The sequence below is a fragment of the Coffea arabica genome, chromosome 11c (assembly GCF_036785885.1).
Source record: "Coffea arabica cultivar ET-39 chromosome 11c, Coffea Arabica ET-39 HiFi, whole genome shotgun sequence".
Taxonomy (NCBI): Eukaryota; Viridiplantae; Streptophyta; class Magnoliopsida; order Gentianales; family Rubiaceae; genus Coffea; species Coffea arabica.
In genome coordinates this window covers 38,827,305-38,833,649 of record NC_092330.1, presented here as the reverse complement: position 1 = coordinate 38,833,649, position 6,345 = coordinate 38,827,305, and the positions used below count along the sequence as shown (strand labels likewise).

General features: G+C 35.1%; 1 pseudogene; it reads right to left on the bottom strand.

Moving 5' to 3' along the window:
* Window positions 1–4,006: 4,006 nt before the first annotated feature.
* LOC113716200 (protein DETOXIFICATION 14-like) lies at window positions 4,007–5,220 on the bottom strand (annotated as a pseudogene).
* Window positions 5,221–6,345: the final 1,125 nt, after the last annotated feature.

Genomic DNA, 6,345 nt, shown 5'->3' with positions numbered 1-6,345 from the left:
TCATGAATTTCTCTCAATTTATCCCAAATTTTCTTGGCTGACTTGTAGCCTTTGACTCTAATAGATTCATTTGAGTCTAAAGTACAATATAACACATTCATGACTTTTGCATTTAATATGAGATGAGCTCTATCCCCAGCAGTCAGTTCACTTCTTGTTTTTGGTCTAGATCTCTGAGTATTTTCATCTATAAGAGAGACATCATATGGACTTTCACTAATAATAAATCACAATTCAATATCAATAGATTATAAAAAAATAATCATTCTTTCTTTCCAACTCACATAATTTGACCCATTAAACATAGGTGGTCTAATGACAAATGTCCTTAAAAAAATATAGTATTGTTGGTTGTCATCTTTACTCCAAAGCCGATTGAACTTAATCTCCAGGAGACCAAGCTCTGATACCAATTGTTAGGCTCGAAAACAATCCTCTTTTCTAAGCGGCCACACAATGGAGCAATTGATGAGAAAGCACAAGTGCTTGTAAGTAGAAGAGATAAACAATGTACAGAGCACAAATGTAACAATAAGTAAATAAAAAGGAAAGAATTGCAAACCAATTAACTACCCAACTCCTCTTGAGCTTGTAGATTAATTCAAACAAACTATTTCAAGTTGATGAATTACAATCACTCTTGTATACAAAGGAAGGTTCACCTCCTCCTTACCCCGAACTCCACTCGGTCAAATCAGGACGTTTTACTATCTCTCAGGACAACCCTCATAGAGCTACACTCATGAAGTATTCACTCACAAATGAAAAGCTTACAATGAACATCACACCACTAACACTACAAATTTTTTTTGAAGAGTATTTTCTCACTAAATCACTCTAGATCTTTTGTATCTTCAGTATGCAAAAGTTGTTTGAAATATCTGACCAACCACTATTTATATAGGATCAAGAAAGTGCCTCATTAATGCTTCCAACGGATAGAAAGTAACTGAAGAGTCAACTAGCCGTTGGAGTGTCGGACGTCCGATAGCCCTGTTTTATGCGTCCGACAGCAGGCAGTGAGTTTAAGAGATTTTCTTCAATTCTTTCGGACGTCTGGTGCAAGTTTTTTGTGTGTCCGACAGCAAACAAAGAGATTTGAGAAATTATCTTGTTTCTATCGGACGTCCGGTAGAGACATATTCAGTGTTCGATAGTTTTGTCGATTTCGAAAGATCCTATCGGACGTCCGAAACATGCGTCCGAAGTTGTGCAATGATTATCGGACGTTCGGTACTGTCTTCTTGAGCGTCCGACAGGTTCAGCATACTCTGTCTTTTTCAAATGTACTTAATTTTTTAACCTGATTTGTTTCAATACTGAAAAAACCTTTGAGGAGATGTTAGCAACATCCATTTGTTTTGTAATCATCAAAAGTTAGAGACCAAGGTCAACAAAAGAACATAAGATTAGGTTGATAAAACTTTAGTGTTATGTTATATAAATAATTACCAAACAAGCTCCAAATATAATGTATGAGGTTGAAATTATTTTCTTTATTGTGAACTAATCGGTGAATTATTTGAATTCTTTTTTTATTTTGTTAAACTGACGACAAGAATAAAATTATATGTTCATGTTGTAAAACATGCTTTTTTAAGTAGATTAATCTTTTCTACGTTTATCTCACACACACACACATATATAAAACATTAATACTCCTTCCCAAATAAGTGTAACATCATGCCATGTGCCACTGAAACCTGAATTGTCCGTTCATCATCTTGACAGAGCCGCACCACAAGTACAAAACGATCCATTACCCTAAGGAGGGGAATTGCTGCATTCTTTCAAGTAAGAAAATGAAATTTTTGAATATCAAGCATAGCCCAGTTGAAACAACCATTCTGGTGATGCTTACCGACGTTAAAAGTTCAGAATGCGAAGTTCCTATCCATACTGCACTATAAGTATAAAATAGAAACACAAAAGACAGAGATGTTGCCCTTTAAGTCTATGATAATGGAGACATGCATTATTTGAATGTGCAGAGTTGCATGGGTAAAAAGTAGCGGTGTCAACGGGTTGAGTTTAGGCCGAAATTGAAAATTTCGGACTTATTTTTATGTAGTATACCTAGATCTGATCCATAAATCCGACAGGTCTTGACTTTAGAGTCCCGGAACCGGAACCGAATTTATATATTTCAAAATTAAATTCAAAATCAATCACAAATCCAATCTCCAAACTAAACAAATCAAATTACAAAGCTAAATCACATTAATTCGCAATAGTCAATCCAAAACTAATCACAAATCTATCTACAAATTCATTACTAAATTGTTAATTTGGTAAAAGAATGTATTTAAAAATATTTATATTTTATAATTATTAATATATTATTTGGATCCGAGTCGAATACGGATCGAAATCCTATATTCCGTTTCCAATTCATTTTTTATTAGAGTAAACGGGTTCAAATCTAAGTTCGAATATCGAAATTATTTTTCAACTCAAACCCAGAAAATTTTATCGGATTGACACCCCTAGTAAAAGGTCCTGGTAAATCCTTAGATGGTTAATTCGCAGACTCTTGAGCCCAAAGCTTTGGAATCTGCATTACGCTTGGGCACGGTTTTGTTTGTGGGTTTTTAGAAGTTTGGTTAAGCAATCATTGGCCACTTGGTCAGTGCTGCGTTTTAATGGAATTGGAAATAAATAAGAAAGCTTATTTAGGAAATTATAGCTATACGTATCTTCTTAGTATGGAGCTGACTTCTTCACCCCCACACACCTCTTATAATTATTCTTTTTTTAAAAAAAAGGTACGTAAAACATTAATTGAATAAGATATTGTTTAAAATATTATTTAGAATAATTACCGTCGTACATTTTATTACTCCCTCCATCTCACTTTGATAGTCCTGTTTTTCTTTTTCGTCTGTCCCAAATTGTAGTCCACTTTCCAATTGAAGAATGTAGTTATATTTTAATTTTTCTAAAATACCCTTATTCAATGTAAGTTGTTGTTACTATAAACCTACCTTATTTAATGAGAGTTGATTTTTTTTTCCCATCAATTCAAGTTCCTATAAAGTTGTACTTTAATTAATGTGAGAATATTTTAAAAAAATAGCTACCTAAATTGATTGTTCTAACAGAATTAACTATTTTTTTCTTAAATTGTGTAAAAAAAAATCAGAAAGTGAAACGGAGCGAGTATCTTGCTAATGTTACCATGGCACCGGTACCACGACCACGCGCATCACAACACTCCAAATGTAAGCTATTCACCTATCCCCACAATTGCTAGCTTGATGGAATTCCCTCGATCCACTCATTATCACTGAGAAGAGTTAAGGAAGTAAGAAGAGTTAAAAGTGGAAAGCAAAAAATTTGAAGCCTCACTTTTTTCAATTTTAACGGTAGTCCGTGTGTGACTTGCTTTCATCTACCCTGTTAATGTCTAAAAAATTTTACCTAGTCATTCTTCTCAACAAAAATATCCTTAACTAGTAAGACTACAATGGTCCGATTAAACCCATCCTCAAATAGTCAAATAGATATCCTGTTATCAAATTAGTCCAGCTTAGCCGAAAACTATTCCTGGAGCAACCTCTCCCTTGCCTTCATTGCCTGCATAACAAAGAAAAGACATTGAGGCTTTCATTTGAAGAGAATAAAACAATTTTCAGACTTTAAACGGAATAGCTCGACGGAATGAAGAGAAACATGAGAGTTTGAAGACCTGTTTTTCCCAATTTGTGCAAGTTGTTACGATTGAGAGCAGTAAAGTTTGCGCGGTAGCACCACAAAGGATTCCAATCCAAAGACCTTTCCCTCTTAACCTTACCATAAATCCTAATATGAAAGCAATAGGAGTTCCAACAACATAAAATGATGCAAGGTTGACATATGCTCCAATATGCTGCCAGCCACATCCTGTTGCAGCACCTGAAAAAATAAGTTGCATTGTAAAAGCAACAGTCCAACACAACCCCCCTCTTCCCTTTTCCTTCTGATACTAGAAGAAAGAGAATTTACGGAAAAGAAAAGAGTGATAGAATTAACCTGAAAGGGTTCCCAGGAAACTGTCCATTACAACAGATAGACAAACAAGAGGAGCCATAACTGAGACATAATCCACAACTTCCTTGTCACTACTAAAGACGTATCCAAATATGTCCCGGCTAGCAAAGAGGGCTGAATTCACTAGTATCGTCTTTGTGAAGGCAAGAAGTATGCCACCAATTACAGAAACTCGAGCATCTTCTGAGTTTCCTGCTCCTAACTCATTTGACACTCTGGTGCTGAAGAAAGAGAAAAAGATCTGTTAGTTTCTGGGTATCGGTTGTCGTCAAAAGATCAGGCAGGCATGAATATTCCCTTTGTCTTCAACGTACCTTACTGCAGCAGCAAGTCCATACGGTATTGCAGAGAGCGTCTCAATGGTGCTGAGGCTGTTCAGAAAATTAAAATAAAAATTCAGACTCTCTTGTGAAGATCAATCTATTTCTAAAATTTTTGGCTTCCAGGAGGCTGATACATTACAACATACCACACGCACAGGACTGAAGTTTCAAGCTGCGGATTTGGCAGAAGGCCTGATGACAAGATTAGAAGCTCATATGACCACCATTCAAGGCTGCACGCATACGTAAATGCAACATCTTTTATAACCTCAAGACATTCCGTTTCAAAGGCCAAGAAAAGAAAAAGTTGCAAATATAAATAGAGATTACCAAGCCATGAAAGCCGAAGGAATAGCAAAGCGGAAGAATTCTTTCACACCACGAAACACCTCCATCGAAATTGGACCACGAGTTATTGCACAGGAGGAAGAGTAGGTCATATACAAAGCGAGGATAATCACATTCAACCACATTGAAACACCCATAGCTAATGCAGCTCCATGGTTCTGCAATCGAGACTTGTAAACAAGCATCCAAGAAAGAAGTATGTGGAAACCAATTGTGATGCAGGAACTTATGAACATGGGAAATGTCAGACTTTGCATTTGATAAAATCGAACAAGTGGCTGAAGAGTTGCATAGCCAAAAAGAGCAGGAATTAGCCATGTAGCAAATGTTCCGGCTTCATATGAAATCTGAGGATCTAGTCCAACCAAAGTGAGTATTCTTCCCAAGTATATCCATATGATAGAGATTGGGACACAAACGATGAGAAGAAAAATATTGCAGTATATGTCTGAGTTCCAAGTTTTTGATATTGCTGAGCACCATAGGCTTGCCCACATAAAGTTTCCAGTGCACCTGCCATTCCTACCTGTTTGACACATGAATAGTTCACTTCTGATTAGAACCATTTCAATACCTTGTGATACTTGCTAATGAATCATTTATCTTATCTTCTTCAAAGTGATTGTATATCAAACACTGCCCCTAGTCATTTTGTTCATATCCTTAAGCTATAACCCTTGATCAATTACGCAGGAAATTTCTGATCTCGTACAAGATGGCAGCACTCATCTCATAATTTGCATCTTCCATTATGACTTACGAGTCACCAGTAAATGAAATTTGAGCCCATAATTTTTCGAAAATTTTTCTTGTTACCAACATAAGGAGTTATCTCAGCTAAGTAGGAAAATTATATCAGTGTGACTTTTTCATGAAGTTGCATTTTCCAATTCAAATTTCATGCTCTTATGCCTTAATTAATCTCATGATACACATGATGGAAACTTTATTTGAAATAATACTATAACTTTTTCATGATGTAATGTGTATGAAATGAAAATGTGGTTGAGAATATAAAAAAAATTGAAAAATGTGTTTGTGGTATGAGCAAAATATTTTTTACAAAAATTTTACCCAAATTGCTTATCAGGCACGTTTGTGTACATAAAAGAAAAACGTATGTGTACTACAAGAAGTTTTAGGGCATATTATTCCCTTTTCACAAATCTTACTTTCTGAGAAAACAGATCTGAAGAAATTAATTGCAACCAGACCATTTTTTAAGCTATAACAACTTGAAGTAGTTCCAAGCAAATATTTTAGACAAAACTTTTATTTACTAGGTGAATGGTCAATACCACTGTAGACTTTCACAGTACATGCATTCGGACTGGTTTTTATGCATAGTTAAATTAACTTTCATGTTATGACTCCTGTGGCCAACATGCAATTCAAAATTCTTGCATATTACATTACGTTTTTTTTTCTCCGGTGAAGAAGCTAAGAAAGAAGTGCAAAGAAAAGAGAAAAATGAAGAAATATAACGAACTTTCTTTGCACATAAACAGATTAAATTTGAAGGACATTGATAAAATACTATATGTTAATTGTTGGTCAAAACTGTTAGATTTGTTAAACAACAAATCCAACACTAACCCTTAAGAATGCAATGATAGATCTATATCCCTATCTTTTAGATCAGAAA